This window comes from Lissotriton helveticus, chromosome 8, assembly GCF_964261635.1.
Source record: "Lissotriton helveticus chromosome 8, aLisHel1.1, whole genome shotgun sequence".
Classification (NCBI taxonomy): domain Eukaryota; kingdom Metazoa; phylum Chordata; class Amphibia; order Caudata; family Salamandridae; genus Lissotriton; species Lissotriton helveticus.
In genome coordinates, this window is record NC_136069.1 from 94769975 (window position 1) to 94789188 (window position 19214).

Below are 19214 nucleotides of genomic sequence, written 5' to 3' on the forward strand. Positions count from 1 at the left end.
GGGTGGTGTGGAGTGCAAAAAAACGATGGATTTAGGCCCAGATCCTTGTACTGGGGTGAATGTATGACATTGTTCTACATTCTGTCCATCAACTGTGTTTTTTGCAATTTTCACCCCGAGTGGGCTGGGTATGCTCAGACGTGAGTCGCAGGCTCTCCACACCACTGGAGTCAAGCTATCCAGGCTGAAGATGGCTGATAGCCAGAAACCGGTCCTTGGATGCTTGATTCCGGTCTGGGAAAGACATGGCTTGGTAGTTCGGACTGGACTGTTCCCATGAGGCACAGGGTCAGAGCTGATTTGCATACAGCCAGTGTCTATCCCAGGGTGGTGTGGAGTGCAAAAAAACGATGGATTTAGGCCCAGATCCTTGTACTGGGGTGAATGTATGACATTGTTCTACATTCTGTCCATCAACTGTGTTTTTTGCAATTTTCACCCCGAGTGGGCTGGGTATGCTCAGACGTGAGTCCCAGGCTCTCCACACCACTGGAGTCAAGCTATCCGGGCTGAAGATGGCTGATAGCCAGAAACCGGTCCTTGGATGCTTGATTCCGGTCTGGGAAAGACATGGCTTGGTAGTTCGGACTGGACTGTTCCCATGAGGCACAGGGTCAGAGCTGATTTGCATACAGCCAGTGTCTAACCCAGGGTGGTGTGGAGTGCAAAAAAACGATGGATTTAGGCCCAGATCCTTGTACTGGGGTGAATGTATGACATTGTTCTACATTCTGTCCATCAACTGTGTTTTTTGCAATTTTCACCCGAGTGGGCTGGGTATGCTCAGACGTGAGTCCCAGGCTCTCCACACCACTGGAGTCAAGCTATCCAGGCTGAAGATGGCTGATAGCCAGAAACCGGTCCTTGGATGCTTGATTCCGGTCTGGGAAAGACATGGCTTGGTAGTTCGGACTGGACTGTTCCCATGAGGCACAGGGTCAGAGCTGATTTGCATACAGCCAGTGTCTAACCCAGGGTGGTGTGGAGTGCAAAAAAACGATGGATTTAGGCCCAGATCCTTGTACTGGGGTGAATGTATGACATTGTTCTACATTCTGTCCATCAACTGTGTTTTTTGCAATTTTCACCCCGAGTGGGCTGGGTATGCTCAGACGTGAGTCCCAGGCTCTCCACACCACTGGAGTCAAGCTATCCAGGCTGAAGATGGCTGATAGCCAGAAACCGGTCCTTGGATGCTTGATTCCGGTCTGGGAAAGACATGGCTTGGTAGTTCGGACTGGACTGTTCCCATGAGGCACAGGGTCAGAGCTGATTTGCATACAGCCAGTGTCTAACCCAGGGTGGTGTGGAGTGCAAAAAAACGATGGAATTAGGCCCAGATCCTTGTACTGGGGTGAATGTATGACATTGTTCTACATTCTGTCCATCAACTGTGTTTTTTGCAATTTTCACCCCGAGTGGGCTGGGTATGCTCAGACGTGAGTCCCAGGCTCTCCACACCACTGGAGTCAAGCTATCCAGGCTGAAGATGGCTGATAGCCAGAAACCGGTCCTTGGATGCTTGATTCCGGTCTGGGAAAGACATGGCTTGGTAGTTCGGACTGGACTGTTCCCATGAGGCACAGGGTCAGAGCTGATTTGCATACAGCCAGTGTCTAACCCAGGGTGGTGTGGAGTGCAAAAAAACGATGGATTTAGGCCCAGATCCTTGTACTGGGGTGAATGTATGACATTGTTCTACATTCTGTCCATCAACTGTGTTTTTTGCAATTTTCACCCCGAGTGGGCTGGGTATGCTCAGACGTGAGTCCCAGGCTCTCCACACCACTGGAGTCAAGCTATCCAGGCTGAAGATGGCTGATAGCCAGAAACCGGTCCTTGGATGCTTGATTCCGGTCTGGGAAAGACATGGCTTGGTAGTTCGGACTGGACTGTTCCCATGAGGCACAGGGTCAGAGCTGATTTGCATACAGCCAGTGTCTAACCCAGGGTGGTGTGGAGTGCAAAAAAACGATGGATTTAGGCCCAGATCCTTGTACTGGGGTGAATGTATGACATTGTTCTACATTCTGTCCATCAACTGTGTTTTTTGCAATTTTCACCCCGAGTGGGCTGGGTATGCTCAGACGTGAGTCCCAGGCTCTCCACACCACTGGAGTCAAGCTATCCAGGCTGAAGATGGCTGATAGCCAGAAACCGGTCCTTGGATGCTTGATTCCGGTCTGGGAAAGACATGGGTTGGTAGTTCGGACTGGACTGTTCCCATGAGGCACAGGGTCAGAGCTGATTTGCATACAGCCAGTGTCTAACCCAGGGTGGTGTGGAGTGCAAAAAAACGATGGATTTAGGCCCAGATCCTTGTACTGGGGTGAATGTATGACATTGTTCTACATTCTGTCCATCAACTGTGTTTTTTGCAATTTTCACCCCGAGTGGGCTGGGTATGCTCAGACGTGAGTCCCAGGCTCTCCACACCACTGGAGTCAAGCTATCCAGGCTGAAGATGGCTGATAGCCAGAAACCGGTCCTTGGATGCTTGATTCCGGTCTGGGAAAGACAAGGCTTGGTAGTTCGGACTGGACTGTTCCCATGAGGCACAGGGTCAGAGCTGATTTGCATACAGCCAGTGTCTAACCCAGGGTGGTGTGGAGTGCAAAAAAACGATGGAATTAGGCCCAGATCCTTGTACTGGGGTGAATGTATGACATTTTTCTACATTCTGTCCATCATCTGTGTTTTTTGCAATTTTCACCCCGAGTGGGCTGGGTATGCTCAGACGTGAGTCCCAGGCTCTCCACACCACTGGAGTCAAGCTATCCAGGCTGAAGATGGCTGATAGCCAGAAACCGGTCCTTGGATGCTTGATTCCGGTCTGGGAAAGACATGGCTTGGTAGTTCGGACTGGACTGTTCCCATGAGGCACAGGGTCAGAGCTGATTTGCATACAGCCAGTGTCTAACCCAGGGTGGTGTGGAGTGCAAAAAAACGATGGATTTAGGCCCAGATCCTTGTACTGGGGTGAATGTATGACATTGTTCTACATTATGTCCATCAACTGTGTTTTTTGCAATTTTCACCCCGAGTGGGCTGGGTATGCTCAGACGTGAGTCCCAGGCTCTCCACACCACTGGAGTCAAGCTATCCAGGCTGAAGATGGCTGATAGCCAGAAACCGGTCCTTGGATGCTTGATTCCGGTCTGGGAAAGACAAGGCTTGGTAGTTCGGACTGGACTGTTCCCATGAGGCACAGGGTCAGAGCTGATTTGCATACAGCCAGTGTCTAACCCAGGGTGGTGTGGAGTGCAAAAAAACGATGGAATTAGGCCCAGATCCTTGTACTGGGGTGAATGTATGACATTTTTCTACATTCTGTCCATCATCTGTGTTTTTTGCAATTTTCACCCCGAGTGGGCTGGGTATGCTCAGACGTGAGTCCCAGGCTCTCCACACCACTGGAGTCAAGCTATCCAGGCTGAAGATGGCTGATAGCCAGAAACCGGTCCTTGGATGCTTGATTCCGGTCTGGGAAAGACATGGCTTGGTAGTTCGGACTGGACTGTTCCCATGAGGCACAGGGTCAGAGCTGATTTGCATACAGCCAGTGTCTAACCCAGGGTGGTGTGGAGTGCAAAAAAACGATGGATTTAGGCCCAGATCCTTGTACTGGGGTGAATGTATGACATTGTTCTACATTCTGTCCATCAACTGTGTTTTTTGCAATTTTCACCCCGAGTGGGCTGGGTATGCTCAGACGTGAGTCCCAGGCTCTCCACACCACTGGAGTCAAGCTATCCAGGCTGAAGATGGCTGATAGCCAGAAACCGGTCCTTGGATGCTTGATTCCGGTCTGGGAAAGACTTGGCTTGGTAGTTCGGACTGGACTGTTCCCATGAGGCACAGGGTCAGAGCTGATTTGCATACAGCCAGTGTCTAACCCAGGGTGGTGTGGAGTGCAAAAAAAACGATGGATTTAGGCCCAGATCCTTGTACTGGGGTGAATGTATGACATTGTTCTACATTCTGTCCATCAACTGTGTTTTTTGCAATTTTCACCCCGAGTGGGCTGGGTATGCTCAGACGTGAGTCCCAGGCTCTCCACACCACTGGAGTCAAGCTATCCAGGCTGAAGATGGCTGATAGCCAGAAACCGGTCCTTGGATGCTTGATTCCGGTCTGGGAAAGACATGGCTTGGTAGTTCGGACTGGACTGTTCCCATGAGGCACAGGGTCAGAGCTGATTTGCATACAGCCAGTGTCTAACCCAGGGTGGTGTGGAGTGCAAAAAAACGATGGAATTAGGCCCAGATCCTTGTACTGGGGTGAATGTATGACATTGTTCTACATTCTGTCCATCAACTGTGTTTTTTGCAATTTTCACCCCGAGTGGGCTGGGTATGCTCAGACGTGAGTCCCAGGCTCTCCACACCACTGGAGTCAAGCTATCCAGGCTGAAGATGGCTGATAGCCAGAAACCGGTCCTTGGATGCTTGATTCCGGTCTGGGAAAGACATGGCTTGGTAGTTCGGACTGGACTGTTCCCATGAGGCACAGGGTCAGAGCTGATTTGCATACAGCCAGTGTCTAACCCAGGGTGGTGTGGAGTGCAAAAAAACGATGGATTTAGGCCCAGATCCTTGTACTGGGGTGAATGTATGACATTGTTCTACATTCTGTCCATCAACTGTGTTTTTTGCAATTTTCACCCCGAGTGGGCTGGGTATGCTCAGACGTGAGTCCCAGGCTCTCCACACCACTGGAGTCAAGCTATCCAGGCTGAAGATGGCTGATAGCCAGAAACCGGTCCTTGGATGCTTGATTCCGGTCTGGGAAAGACATGGCTTGGTAGTTCGGACTGGACTGTTCCCATGAGGCACAGGGTCAGAGCTGATTTGCATACAGCCAGTGTCTAACCCAGGGTGGTGTGGAGTGCAAAAAAACGATGGATTTAGGCCCAGATCCTTGTACTGGGGTGAATGTATGACATTGTTCTACATTCTGTCCATCAACTGTGTTTTTTGCAATTTTCACCCCGAGTGGGCTGGGTATGCTCAGACGTGAGTCCCAGGCTCTCCACACCACTGGAGTCAAGCTATCCAGGCTGAAGATGGCTGATAGCCAGAAACCGGTCGTTGGATGCTTGATTCCGGTCTGGGAAAGACATGGGTTGGTAGTTCGGACTGGACTGTTCCCATGAGGCACAGGGTCAGAGCTGATTTGCATACAGCCAGTGTCTAACCCAGGGTGGTGTGGAGTGCAAAAAAACGATGGATTTAGGCCCAGATCCTTGTACTGGGGTGAATGTATGACATTGTTCTACATTCTGTCCATCAACTGTGTTTTTTGCAATTTTCACCCCGAGTGGGCTGGGTATGCTCAGACGTGAGTCCCAGGCTCTCCACACCACTGGAGTCAAGCTATCCAGGCTGAAGATGGCTGATAGTCAGAAACCGGTCCTTGGATGCTTGATTCCGGTCTGGGAAAGACAAGGCTTGGTAGTTCGGACTGGACTGTTCCCATGAGGCACAGGGTCAGAGCTGATTTGCATACAGCCAGTGTCTAACCCAGGGTGGTGTGGAGTGCAAAAAAATGATGGAATTAGGCCCAGATCCTTGTACTGGGGTGAATGTATGACATTGTTCTACATTCTGTCCATCAACTGTGTTTTTTGCAATTTTCACCCCGAGTGGGCTGGGTATGCTCAGACGTGAGTCCCAGGCTCTCCACACCACTGGAGTCAAGCTATCCAGGCTGAAGATGGCTGATAGCCAGAAACCGGTCCTTGGATGCTTGATTCCGGTCTGGGAAAGACATGGCTTGGTAGTTCGGACTGGACTGTTCCCATGAGGCACAGGGTCAGAGCTGATTTGCATACAGCCAGTGTCTAACCCAGGGTGGTGTGGAGTGCAAAAAAACGATGGATTTAGGCCCAGATCCTTGTACTGGGGTGAATGTATGACATTGTTCTACATTCTGTCCATCAACTGTGTTTTTTGCAATTTTCACCCCGAGTGGGCTGGGTATGCTCAGACGTGAGTCCCAGGCTCTCCACACCACTGGAGTCAAGCTATCATGGCTGATAGCCAGAAACCGGTCCTTGGATGCTTGATTCCGGTCTGGGAAAGACTTGGCTTGGTAGTTCGGACTGGACTGTTCCCATGAGGCACAGGGTCAGAGCTGATTTGCATACAGCCAGTGTCTAACCCAGGGTGGTGTGGAGTGCAAAAAAACGATGGATTTAGGCCCAGATCCTTGTACTAGGGTGAATGTATGACATTGTTCTACATTCTGTCCATCAACTGTGTTTTTTGCAATTTTCACCCCGAGTGGGCTGGGTATGCTCAGACGTGAGTCCCAGGCTCTCCACACCACTGGAGTCAAGCTATCCAGGCTGAAGATGGCTGATAGTCAGAAACCGGTCCTTGGATGCTTGATTCCGGTCTGGGAAAGACAAGGCTTGGTAGTTCGGACTGGACTGTTCCCATGAGGCACAGGGTCAGAGCTGATTTGCATACAGCCAGTGTCTAACCCAGGGTGGTGTGGAGTGCAAAAAAACGATGGAATTAGGCCCAGATCCTTGTACTGGGGTGAATGTATGACATTGTTCTACATTCTGTCCATCAACTGTGTTTTTTGCAATTTTCACCCCGAGTGGGCTGGGTATGCTCAGACGTGAGTCCCAGGCTCTCCACACCACTGGAGTCAAGCTATCCAGGCTGAAGATGGCTGATAGCCAGAAACCGGTCCTTGGATGCTTGATTCCGGTCTGGGAAAGACATGGCTTGGTAGTTCGGACTGGACTGTTCCCATGAGGCACAGGGTCAGAGCTGATTTGCATACAGCCAGTGTCTAACCCAGGGTGGTGTGGAGTGCAAAAAAACGATGGATTTAGGCCCAGATCCTTGTACTGGGGTGAATGTATGACATTGTTCTACATTCTGTCCATCAACTGTGTTTTTTGCAATTTTCACCCCGAGTGGGCTGGGTATGCTCAGACGTGAGTCCCAGGCTCTCCACACCACTGGAGTCAAGCTATCATGGCTGATAGCCAGAAACCGGTCCTTGGATGCTTGATTCCGGTCTGGGAAAGACTTGGCTTGGTAGTTCGGACTGGACTGTTCCCATGAGGCACAGGGTCAGAGCTGATTTGCATACAGCCAGTGTCTAACCCAGGGTGGTGTGGAGTGCAAAAAAAGGATGGATTTAGGCCCAGATCCTTGTACTAGGGTGAATGTATGACATTGTTCTACATTCTGTCCATCAACTGTGTTTTTTGCAATTTTCACCCCGAGTGGGCTGGGTATGCTCAGACGTGAGTCCCAGGCTCTCCACACCACTGGAGTCAAGCTATCCAGGCTGAAGATGCCTGATAGCCAGAAACCGGTCCTTGGATGCTTGATTCCGGTCTGGGAAAGACATGGCTTGGTAGTTCGGACTGGACTGTTCCCATGAGGCACAGGGTCAGAGCTGATTTGCATACAGCCAGTGTCTAACCCAGGGTGGTGTGGAGTGCAAAAAAACGATGGATTTAGGCCCAGATCCTTGTACTGGGGTGAATGTGTGACATTGTTCTACATTCTGTCCATCAACTGTGTTTTTTGCAATTTTCACCCCGAGTGGGCCGGGTATGCTCAGACGTGAGTCCCAGGCTCTCCACACCACTGGAGTCAAGCTATCCAGGATGAAGATGGCTGATAGCCAGAAACCGGTCCTTGGATGCTTGATTCCGGTCTGGGAAAGACATGGCTTGGTAGTTCGGACTGGACTGTTCCCATGAGGCACAGGGTCAGAGCTGATTTGCATACAGCCAGTGTCTAACCCAGGGTGGTGTGGAGTGCAAAAAAACGATGGATTTAGGCCCAGATCCTTGTACTGGGGTGAATGTATGACATTGTTCTACATTCTGTCCATCAACTGTGTTTTTTGCAATTTTCACCCCGAGTGGGCTGGGTATGCTCAGACGTGAGTCCCAGGCTCTCCACACCACTGGAGTCAAGCTATCCGGGCTGAAGATGGCTGATAGCCAGAAACCGGTCCTTGGATGCTTGATTCCGGTCTGGGAAAGACATGGCTTGGTAGTTCAGACTGGACTGTTCCCATGAGGCACAGGGTCAGAGCTGATTTGCATACAGCCAGTGTCTAACCCAGGGTGGTGTGGAGTGCAAAAAAACGATGGATTTAGGCCCAGATCCTTGTACTGGGGTGAATGTATGACATTGTTCTACATTCTGTCCATCAACTGTGTTTTTTGCAATTTTCACCCCGAGTGGGCTGGGTATGCTCAGACGTGAGTCCCAGGCTCTCCACACCACTGGAGTCAAGCTATCCAGGCTGAAGATGGCTGATAGCCAGAAACCGGTCCTTGGATGCTTGATTCCGGTCTGGGAAAGACAAGGCTTGGTAGTTCGGACTGGACTGTTCCCATGAGGCACAGGGTCAGAGCTGATTTGCATACAGCCAGTGTCTAACCCAGGGTGGTGTGGAGTGCAAAAAAACGATGGATTTAGGCCCAGATCCTTGTACTGGGGTGAATGTATGACATTGTTCTACATTCTGTCCATCAACTGTGTTTTTTGCCATTTTCACCCCGAGTGGGCTGGGTATGCTCAGACGTGAGTCCCAGGCTCTCCACACCACTGGAGTCAAGATATCCAGGCTGAAGATGGCTGATAGCCAGAAACCGGTCCTTGGATGCTTGATTCCGGTCTGGTAAAGACATGGCTTGGTAGTTCGGACTGGATTGTTCCCATGAGGCACAGGGTCAGAGCTGATTTGCATACAGCCAGTGTCTAACCCAGGGTGGTGTGGAGTGCAAAAAAACGATGGATTTAGGCCCAGATCCTTGTACTGGGGTGAATGTATGACATTGTTCTACATTCTGTCCATCAACTGTGTTTTTTGCAATTTTCACCCCGAGTGGGCTGGGTATGCTCAGACGTGAGTCCCAGGCTCTCCACACCACTGGAGTCAAGCTATCCAGGCTGAAGATGGCTGATAGTCAGAAACCGGTCCTTGGATGCTTGATTCCGGTCTGGGAAAGACAAGGCTTGGTAGTTCGGACTGGACTGTTCCCATGAGGCACAGGGTCAGAGCTGATTTGCATACAGCCAGTGTCTAACCCAGGGTGGTGTGGAGTGCAAAAAAACGATGGAATTAGGCCCAGATCCTTGTACTGGGGTGAATGTATGACATTGTTCTACATTCTGTCCATCAACTGTGTTTTTTGCAATTTTCACCCCGAGTGGGCTGGGTATGCTCAGACGTGAGTCCCAGGCTCTCCACACCACTGGAGTCAAGCTATCCAGGCTGAAGATGGCTGATAGCCAGAAACCGGTCCTTGGATGTTTGATTCCGGTCTGGGAAAGACATGGCTTGGTAGTTCGGACTGGACTGTTCCCATGAGGCACAGGGTCAGAGCTGATTTGCATACAGCCAGTGTCTAACCCAGGGTGGTGTGGAGTGCAAAAAAACGATGGATTTAGGCCCAGATCCTTGTACTGGGGTGAATGTATGACATTGTTCTACATTCTGTCCATCAACTGTGTTTTTTGCAATTTTCACCCCGAGTGGGCTGGGTATGCTCAGACGTGAGTCCCAGGCTCTCCACACCACTGGAGTCAAGCTATCCAGGCTGAAGATGGCTGATAGCCAGAAACCGGTCCTTGGATGCTTGATTCCGGTCTGGGAAAGACTTGGCTTGGTAGTTCGGACTGGACTGTTCCCATGAGGCACAGGGTCAGAGCTGATTTGCATACAGCCAGTGTCTAACCCAGGGTGGTGTGGAGTGCAAAAAAACTATGGATTTAGGCCCAGATCCTTGTACTGGGGTGAATGTATGACATTGTTCTACATTCTGTCCATCAACTGTGTTTTTTGCAATTTTCACCCCGAGTGGGCTGGGTATGCTCAGACGTGAGTCCCAGGCTCTCCACACCACTGGAGTCAAGCTATCCAGGCTGAAGATGGCTGATAGGCAGAAACCGGTCCTTGGATGCTTGATTCCGGTCTGGGAAAGACATGGCTTGGTAGTTCGGACTGGACTGTTCCCATGAGGCACAGGGTCAGAGCTGATTTGCATACAGCCAGTGTCTAACCCAGGGTGGTGTGGAGTGCAAAAAAACGATGGATTTAGGCCCAGATCCTTGTACTGGGGTGAATGTGTGACATTGTTCTACATTCTGTCCATCAACTGTGTTTTTTGCAATTTTCACCCCGAGTGGGCTGGGTATGCTCAGACGTGAGTCCCAGGCTCTCCACACCACTGGAGTCAAGCTATCCAGGATGAAGATGGCTGATAGCCAGAAACCGGTCCTTGGATGCTTGATTCCGGTCTGGGAAAGACATGGCTTGGTAGTTCGGACTGGACTGTTCCCATGAGGCACAGGGTCAGAGCTGATTTGCATACAGCCAGTGTCTAACCCAGGGTGGTGTGGAGTGCAAAAAAACGATGGATTTAGGCCCAGATCCTTGTACTGGGGTGAATGTATGACATTGTTCTACATTCTGTCCATCAACTGTGTTTTTTGCAATTTTCACCCCGAGTGGGCTGGGTATGCTCAGACGTGAGTCCCAGGCTCTCCACACCACTGGAGTCAAGCTATCCGGGCTGAAGATGGCTGATAGCCAGAAACCGGTCCTTGGATGCTTGATTCCGGTCTGGTAAAGACATGGCTTGGTAGTTCGGACTGGATTGTTCCCATGAGGCACAGGGTCAGAGCTGATTTGCATACAGCCAGTGTCTAACCCAGGGTGGTGTGGAGTGCAAAAAACGATGGATTTAGGCCCAGATCCTTGTACTGGGGTGAATGTATGACATTGTTCTACATTCTGTCCATCAACTGTGTTTTTTGCAATTTTCACCCCGAGTGGGCTGGGTATGCTCAGACGTGAGTCCCAGGCTCTCCACACCACTGGAGTCAAGCTATCCAGGCTGAAGATGGCTGATAGCCAGAAACCGGTCCTTGGATGCTTGATTCCGGTCTGGGAAAGACTTGGCTTGGTAGTTCGGACTGGACTGTTCCCATGAGGCACAGGGTCAGAGCTGATTTGCATACAGCCAGTGTCTAACCCAGGGTGGTGTGGAGTGCAAAAAAACTATGGATTTAGGCCCAGATCCTTGTACTGGGGTGAATGTATGACATTGTTCTACATTCTGTCCATCAACTGTGTTTTTTGCAATTTTCACCCCGAGTGGGCTGGGTATGCTCAGAAGTGAGTCCCAGGCTCTCCACACCACTGGAGTCAAGCTATCCAGGCTGAAGATGGCTGATAGCCAGAAACCGGTCCTTGGATGCTTGATTCCGGTCTGGGAAAGACATGGCTTGGTAGTTCGGACTGGACTGTTCCCATGAGGCACAGGGTCAGAGCTGATTTGCATACAGCCAGTGTCTAACCCAGGGTGGTGTGGAGTGCAAAAAAACGATGGATTTAGGCCCAGATCCTTGTACTGGGGTGAATGTGTGACATTGTTCTACATTCTGTCCATCAACTGTGTTTTTTGCAATTTTCACCCCGAGTGGGCTGGGTATGCTCAGACGTGAGTCCCAGGCTCTCCACACCACTGGAGTCAAGCTATCCAGGCTGAAGATGGCTGATAGCCAGAAACCGGTCCTTGGATGCTTGATTCTGGTCTGGGAAAGACATGGCTTGGTAGTTCGGACTGGACTGTTCCCATGAGGCACAGGGTCAGAGCTGATTTGCATACAGCCAGTGTCTAACCCAGGGTGGTGTGGAGTGCAAAAAAACTATGGATTTAGGCCCAGATCCTTGTACTGGGGTGAATGTATGACATTGTTCTACATTCTGTCCATCAACTGTGTTTTTTGCAATTTTCACCCCGAGTGGGCTGGGTATGCTCAGACGTGAGTCCCAGGCTCTCCACACCACTGGAGTCAAGCTATCCAGGCTGAAGATGGCTGATAGCCAGAAACCGGTCCTTGGATGCTTGATTCCGGTCTGGGAAAGACATGGCTTGGTAGTTCGGACTGGACTGTTCCCATGAGGCACAGGGTCAGAGCTGATTTGCATACAGCCAGTGTCTAACCCAGGGTGGTGTGGAGTGCAAAAAAACGATGGATTTAGGCCCAGATCCTTGTACTGGGGTGAATGTGTGACATTGTTCTACATTCTGTCCATCAACTGTGTTTTTTGCAATTTTCACCCCGAGTGGGCTGGGTATGCTCAGACGTGAGTCCCAGGCTCTCCACACCACTGGAGTCAAGCTATCCAGGATGAAGATGGCTGATAGCCAGAAACCGGTCCTTGGATGCTTGATTCCGGTCTGGGAAAGACATGGCTTGGTAGTTCGGACTGGACTGTTCCCATGAGGCACAGGGTCAGAGCTGATTTGCATACAGCCAGTGTCTAACCCAGGGTGGTGTGGAGTGCAAAAAACCGATGGATTTAGGCCCAGATCCTTGTACTGGGGTGAATGTATGACATTGTTCTACATTCTGTCCATCAACTGTGTTTTTTGCAATTTTCACCCCGAGTGGGCTGGGTATGCTCAGACGTGAGTCCCAGGCTCTCCACACCACTGGAGTCAAGCTATCCGGGCTGAAGATGGCTGATAGCCAGAAACCGGTCCTTGGATGCTTGATTCCGGTCTGGTAAAGACATGGCTTGGTAGTTCGGACTGGATTGTTCCCATGAGGCACAGGGTCAGAGCTGATTTGCATACAGCCAGTGTCTAACCCAGGGTGGTGTGGAGTGCAAAAAACGATGGATTTAGGCCCAGATCCTTGTACTGGGGTGAATGTATGACATTGTTCTACATTCTGTCCATCAACTGTGTTTTTTGCAATTTTCACCCCGAGTGGGCTGGGTATGCTCAGACGTGAGTCCCAGGCTCTCCACACCACTGGAGTCAAGCTATCCAGGCTGAAGATGGCTGATAGCCAGAAACCGGTCCTTGGATGCTTGATTCCGGTCTGGGAAAGACTTGGCTTGGTAGTTCGGACTGGACTGTTCCCATGAGGCACAGGGTCAGAGCTGATTTGCATACAGCCAGTGTCTAACCCAGGGTGGTGTGGAGTGCAAAAAAACGATGGATTTAGGCCCAGATCCTTGTACTGGGGTGAATGTATGACATTGTTCTACATTCTGTCCATCAACTGTGTTTTTTGCAATTTTCACCCCGAGTGGGCTGGGTATGCTCAGACGTGAGTCCCAGGCTCTCCACACCACTGGAGTCAAGCTATCCAGGCTGAAGATGGCTGATAGTCAGAAACCGGTCCTTGGATGCTTGATTCCGGTCTGGGAAAGACAAGGCTTGGTAGTTCGGACTGGACTGTTCCCATGAGGCACAGGGTCAGAGCTGATTTGCATACAGCCAGTGTCTAACCCAGGGTGGTGTGGAGTGCAAAAAAACGATGGAATTAGGCCCAGATCCTTGTACTGGGGTGAATGTATGACATTGTTCTACATTCTGTCCATCAACTGTGTTTTTTGCAATTTTCACCCCGAGTGGGCTGGGTATGCTCAGACGTGAGTCCCAGGCTCTCCACACCACTGGAGTCAAGCTATCCAGGCTGAAGATGGCTGATAGGCAGAAACCGGTCCTTGGATGCTTGATTCCGGTCTGGGAAAGACATGGCTTGGTAGTTCGGACTGGACTGTTCCCATGAGGCACAGGGTCAGAGCTGATTTGCATACAGCCAGTGTCTAACCCAGGGTGGTGTGGAGTGCAAAAAAACGATGGATTTAGGCCCAGATCCTTGTACTGGGGTGAATGTGTGACATTGTTCTACATTCTGTCCATCAACTGTGTTTTTTGCAATTTTCACCCCGAGTGGGCTGGGTATGCTCAGACGTGAGTCCCAGGCTCTCCACACCACTGGAGTCAAGCTATCCAGGATGAAGATGGCTGATAGCCAGAAACCGGTCCTTGGATGCTTGATTCCGGTCTGGGAAAGACATGGCTTGGTAGTTCGGACTGGACTGTTCCCATGAGGCACAGGGTCAGAGCTGATTTGCATACAGCCAGTGTCTAACCCAGGGTGGTGTGGAGTGCAAAAAAACGATGGATTTAGGCCCAGATCCTTGTACTGGGGTGAATGTATGACATTGTTCTACATTCTGTCCATCAACTGTGTTTTTTGCAATTTTCACCCCGAGTGGGCTGGGTATGCTCAGACGTGAGTCCCAGGCTCTCCACACCACTGGAGTCAAGCTATCCGGGCTGAAGATGGCTGATAGCCAGAAACCGGTCCTTGGATGCTTGATTCCGGTCTGGTAAAGACATGGCTTGGTAGTTCGGACTGGATTGTTCCCATGAGGCACAGGGTCAGAGCTGATTTGCATACAGCCAGTGTCTAACCCAGGGTGGTGTGGAGTGCAAAAAACGATGGATTTAGGCCCAGATCCTTGTACTGGGGTGAATGTATGACATTGTTCTACATTCTGTCCATCAACTGTGTTTTTTGCAATTTTCACCCCGAGTGGGCTGGGTATGCTCAGACGTGAGTCCCAGGCTCTCCACACCACTGGAGTCAAGCTATCCAGGCTGAAGATGGCTGATAGCCAGAAACCGGTCCTTGGATGCTTGATTCCGGTCTGGGAAAGACTTGGCTTGGTAGTTCGGACTGGACTGTTCCCATGAGGCACAGGGTCAGAGCTGATTTGCATACAGCCAGTGTCTAACCCAGGGTGGTGTGGAGTGCAAAAAAACTATGGATTTAGGCCCAGATCCTTGTACTGGGGTGAATGTATGACATTGTTCTACATTCTGTCCATCAACTGTGTTTTTTGCAATTTTCACCCCGAGTGGGCTGGGTATGCTCAGAAGTGAGTCCCAGGCTCTCCACACCACTGGAGTCAAGCTATCCAGGCTGAAGATGGCTGATAGCCAGAAACCGGTCCTTGGATGCTTGATTCCGGTCTGGGAAAGACATGGCTTGGTAGTTCGGACTGGACTGTTCCCATGAGGCACAGGGTCAGAGCTGATTTGCATACAGCCAGTGTCTAACCCAGGGTGGTGTGGAGTGCAAAAAAACGATGGATTTAGGCCCAGATCCTTGTACTGGGGTGAATGTGTGACATTGTTCTACATTCTGTCCATCAACTGTGTTTTTTGCAATTTTCACCCCGAGTGGGCTGGGTATGCTCAGACGTGAGTCCCAGGCTCTCCACACCACTGGAGTCAAGCTATCCAGGCTGAAGATGGCTGATAGCCAGAAACCGGTCCTTGGATGCTTGATTCTGGTCTGGGAAAGACATGGCTTGGTAGTTCGGACTGGACTGTTCCCATGAGGCACAGGGTCAGAGCTGATTTGCATACAGCCAGTGTCTAACCCAGGGTGGTGTGGAGTGCAAAAAAACTATGGATTTAGGCCCAGATCCTTGTACTGGGGTGAATGTATGACATTGTTCTACATTCTGTCCATCAACTGTGTTTTTTGCAATTTTCACCCCGAGTGGGCTGGGTATGCTCAGACGTGAGTCCCAGGCTCTCCACACCACTGGAGTCAAGCTATCCAGGCTGAAGATGGCTGATAGCCAGAAACCGGTCCTTGGATGCTTGATTCCGGTCTGGGAAAGACATGGCTTGGTAGTTCGGACTGGACTGTTCCCATGAGGCACAGGGTCAGAGCTGATTTGCATACAGCCAGTGTCTAACCCAGGGTGGTGTGGAGTGCAAAAAAACGATGGATTTAGGCCCAGATCCTTGTACTGGGGTGAATGTGTGACATTGTTCTACATTCTGTCCATCAACTGTGTTTTTTGCAATTTTCACCCCGAGTGGGCTGGGTATGCTCAGACGTGAGTCCCAGGCTCTCCACACCACTGGAGTCAAGCTATCCAGGATGAAGATGGCTGATAGCCAGAAACCGGTCCTTGGATGCTTGATTCCGGTCTGGGAAAGACATGGCTTGGTAGTTCGGACTGGACTGTTCCCATGAGGCACAGGGTCAGAGCTGATTTGCATACAGCCAGTGTCTAACCCAGGGTGGTGTGGAGTGCAAAAAAACGATGGATTTAGGCCCAGATCCTTGTACTGGGGTGAATGTATGACATTGTTCTACATTCTGTCCATCAACTGTGTTTTTTGCAATTTTCACCCCGAGTGGGCTGGGTATGCTCAGACGTGAGTCCCAGGCTCTCCACACCACTGGAGTCAAGCTATCCGGGCTGAAGATGGCTGATAGCCAGAAACCGGTCCTTGGATGCTTGATTCCGGTCTGGTAAAGACATGGCTTGGTAGTTCGGACTGGATTGTTCCCATGAGGCACAGGGTCAGAGCTGATTTGCATACAGCCAGTGTCTAACCCAGGGTGGTGTGGAGTGCAAAAAACGATGGATTTAGGCCCAGATCCTTGTACTGGGGTGAATGTATGACATTGTTCTACATTCTGTCCATCAACTGTGTTTTTTGCAATTTTCACCCCGAGTGGGCTGGGTATGCTCAGACGTGAGTCCCAGGCTCTCCACACCACTGGAGTCAAGCTATCCAGGCTGAAGATGGCTGATAGCCAGAAACCGGTCCTTGGATGCTTGATTCCGGTCTGGGAAAGACTTGGCTTGGTAGTTCGGACTGGACTGTTCCCATGAGGCACAGGGTCAGAGCTGATTTGCATACAGCCAGTGTCTAACCCAGGGTGGTGTGGAGTGCAAAAAAACGATGGATTTAGGCCCAGATCCTTGTACTGGGGTGAATGTATGACATTGTTCTACATTCTGTCCATCAACTGTGTTTTTTGCAATTTTCACCCCGAGTGGGCTGGGTATGCTCAGACGTGAGTCCCAGGCTCTCCACACCACTGGAGTCAAGCTATCCAGGCTGAAGATGGCTGATAGTCAGAAACCGGTCCTTGGATGCTTGATTCCGGTCTGGGAAAGACAAGGCTTGGTAGTTCGGACTGGACTGTTCCCATGAGGCACAGGGTCAGAGCTGATTTGCATACAGCCAGTGTCTAACCCAGGGTGGTGTGGAGTGCAAAAAAACGATGGAATTAGGCCCAGATCCTTGTACTGGGGTGAATGTATGACATTGTTCTACATTCTGTCCATCAACTGTGTTTTTTGCAATTTTCACCCCGAGTGGGCTGGGTATGCTCAGACGTGAGTCCCAGGCTCTCCACACCACTGGAGTCAAGCTATCCAGGCTGAAGATGGCTGATAGCCAGAAACCGGTCCTTGGATGCTTGATTCCGGTCTGGGAAAGACATGGCTTGGTAGTTCGGACTGGACTGTTCCCATGAGGCACAGGGTCAGAGCTGATTTGCATACAGCCAGTGTCTAACCCAGGGTGGTGTGGAGTGCAAAAAAACGATGGATTTAGGCCCAGATCCTTGTACTGGGGTGAATGTATGACATTGTTCTACATTCTGTCCATCAACTGTGTTTTTTGCAATTTTCACCCCGAGTGGGCTGGGTATGCTCAGACGTGAGTCCCAGGCTCTCCACACCACTGGAGTCAAGCTATCATGGCTGATAGCCAGAAACCGGTCCTTGGATGCTTGATTCCGGTCTGGGAAAGACTTGGCTTGGTAGTTCGGACTGGACTGTTCCCATGAGGCACAGGGTCAGAGCTGATTTGCATACAGCCAGTGTCTAACCCAGGGTGGTGTGGAGTGCAAAAAAACGATGGATTTAGGCCCAGATCCTTGTACTAGGGTGAATGTATGACATTGTTCTACATTCTGTCCATCAACTGTGTTTTTTGCAATTTTCACCCCGAGTGGGCTGGGTATGCTCAGACGTGAGTCCCAGGCTCTCCACACCACTGGAGTCAAGCTATCCAGGCTGAAGATGGCTGATAGTCAGAAACCGGTCCTTGGATGCTTGATTCCGGTCTGGGAAAGACAAGGCTTGGTAGTTCGGACTGGACTGTTCCCATGAGGCACAGGGTCAGAGCTGATTTGCATACAGCCAGTGTCTAACCCAGGGTGGTGTGGAGTGCAAAAAAACGATGGAATTAGGCCCAGATCCTTGTACTGGGGTGAATGTATGACATTGTTCTACATTCTGTCCATCAACTGTGTTTTTTGCAATTTTCACCCCGAGTGGGCTGGGTATGCTCAGACGTGAGTCCCAGGCTCTCCACACCACTGGAGTCAAGCTATCCAGGCTGAAGATGGCTGATAGCCAGAAACCGGTCCTTGGATGCTTGATTCCGGTCTGGGAAAGACATGGCTTGGTAGTTCGGACTGGACTGTTCCCATGAGGCACAGGGTCAGAGCTGATTTGCATACAGCCAGTGTCTAACCCAGGGTGGTGTGGAGTGCAAAAAAACGATGGATTTAGGCCCAGATCCTTGTACTGGGGTGAATGTATGACATTGTTCTACATTCTGTCCATCAACTGTGTTTTTTGCAATTTTCACCCCGAGTGGGCTGGGTATGCTCAGACGTGAGTCCCAGGCTCTCCACACCACTGGAGTCAAGCTATCATGGCTGATAGCCAGAAACCGGTCCTTGGATGCTTGATTCCGGTCTGGGAAAGACTTGGCTTGGTAGTTCGGACTGGACTGTTCCCATGAGGCACAGGGTCAGAGCTGATTTGCATACAGCCAGTGTCTAACCCAGGGTGGTGTGGAGTGCAAAAAAACGATGGATTTAGGCCCAGATCCTTGTACTAGGGTGAATGTATGACATTGTTCTACATTCTGTCCATCAACTGTGTTTTTTGCAATTTTCACCCCGAGTGGGCTGGGTATGCTCAGACGTGAGTCCCAGGCTCTCCACACCACTGGAGTCAAGCTATCCAGGCTGAAGATGCCTGATAGCCAGAAACCGGTCCTTGGATGCTTGATTCCGGTCTGGGAAAGACATGGCTTGGTAGTTCGGACTGGACTGTTCCCATGAGGCACAGGGTCAGAGCTGATTTGCATACAGCCAGTGTCTAACCCAGGGTGGTGTGGAGTGCAAAAAAACGATGGATTTAGGCCCAGATCCTTGTACTGGGGTGAATGTGTGACATTGTTCTACATTCTGTCCATCAACTGTGTTTTTTGCAATTTTCACCCCGAGTGGGCTGGGTATGCTCAGACGTGAGTCCCAGGCTCTCCACACCACTGGAGTCAAGCTATCCAGGATGAAGATGGCTGATAGCCAGAAACCGGTCCTTGGATGCTTGATTCCGGTCTGGGAAAGACATGGCTTGGTAGTTCGGACTGGACTGTTCCCATGAGGCACAGGGTCAGAGCTGATTTGCATACAGCCAGTGTCTAACCCAGGGTGGTGTGGAGTGCAAAAAAACGATGGATTTAGGCCCAGATCCTTGTACTGGGGTGAATGTATGACATTGTTCTACATTCT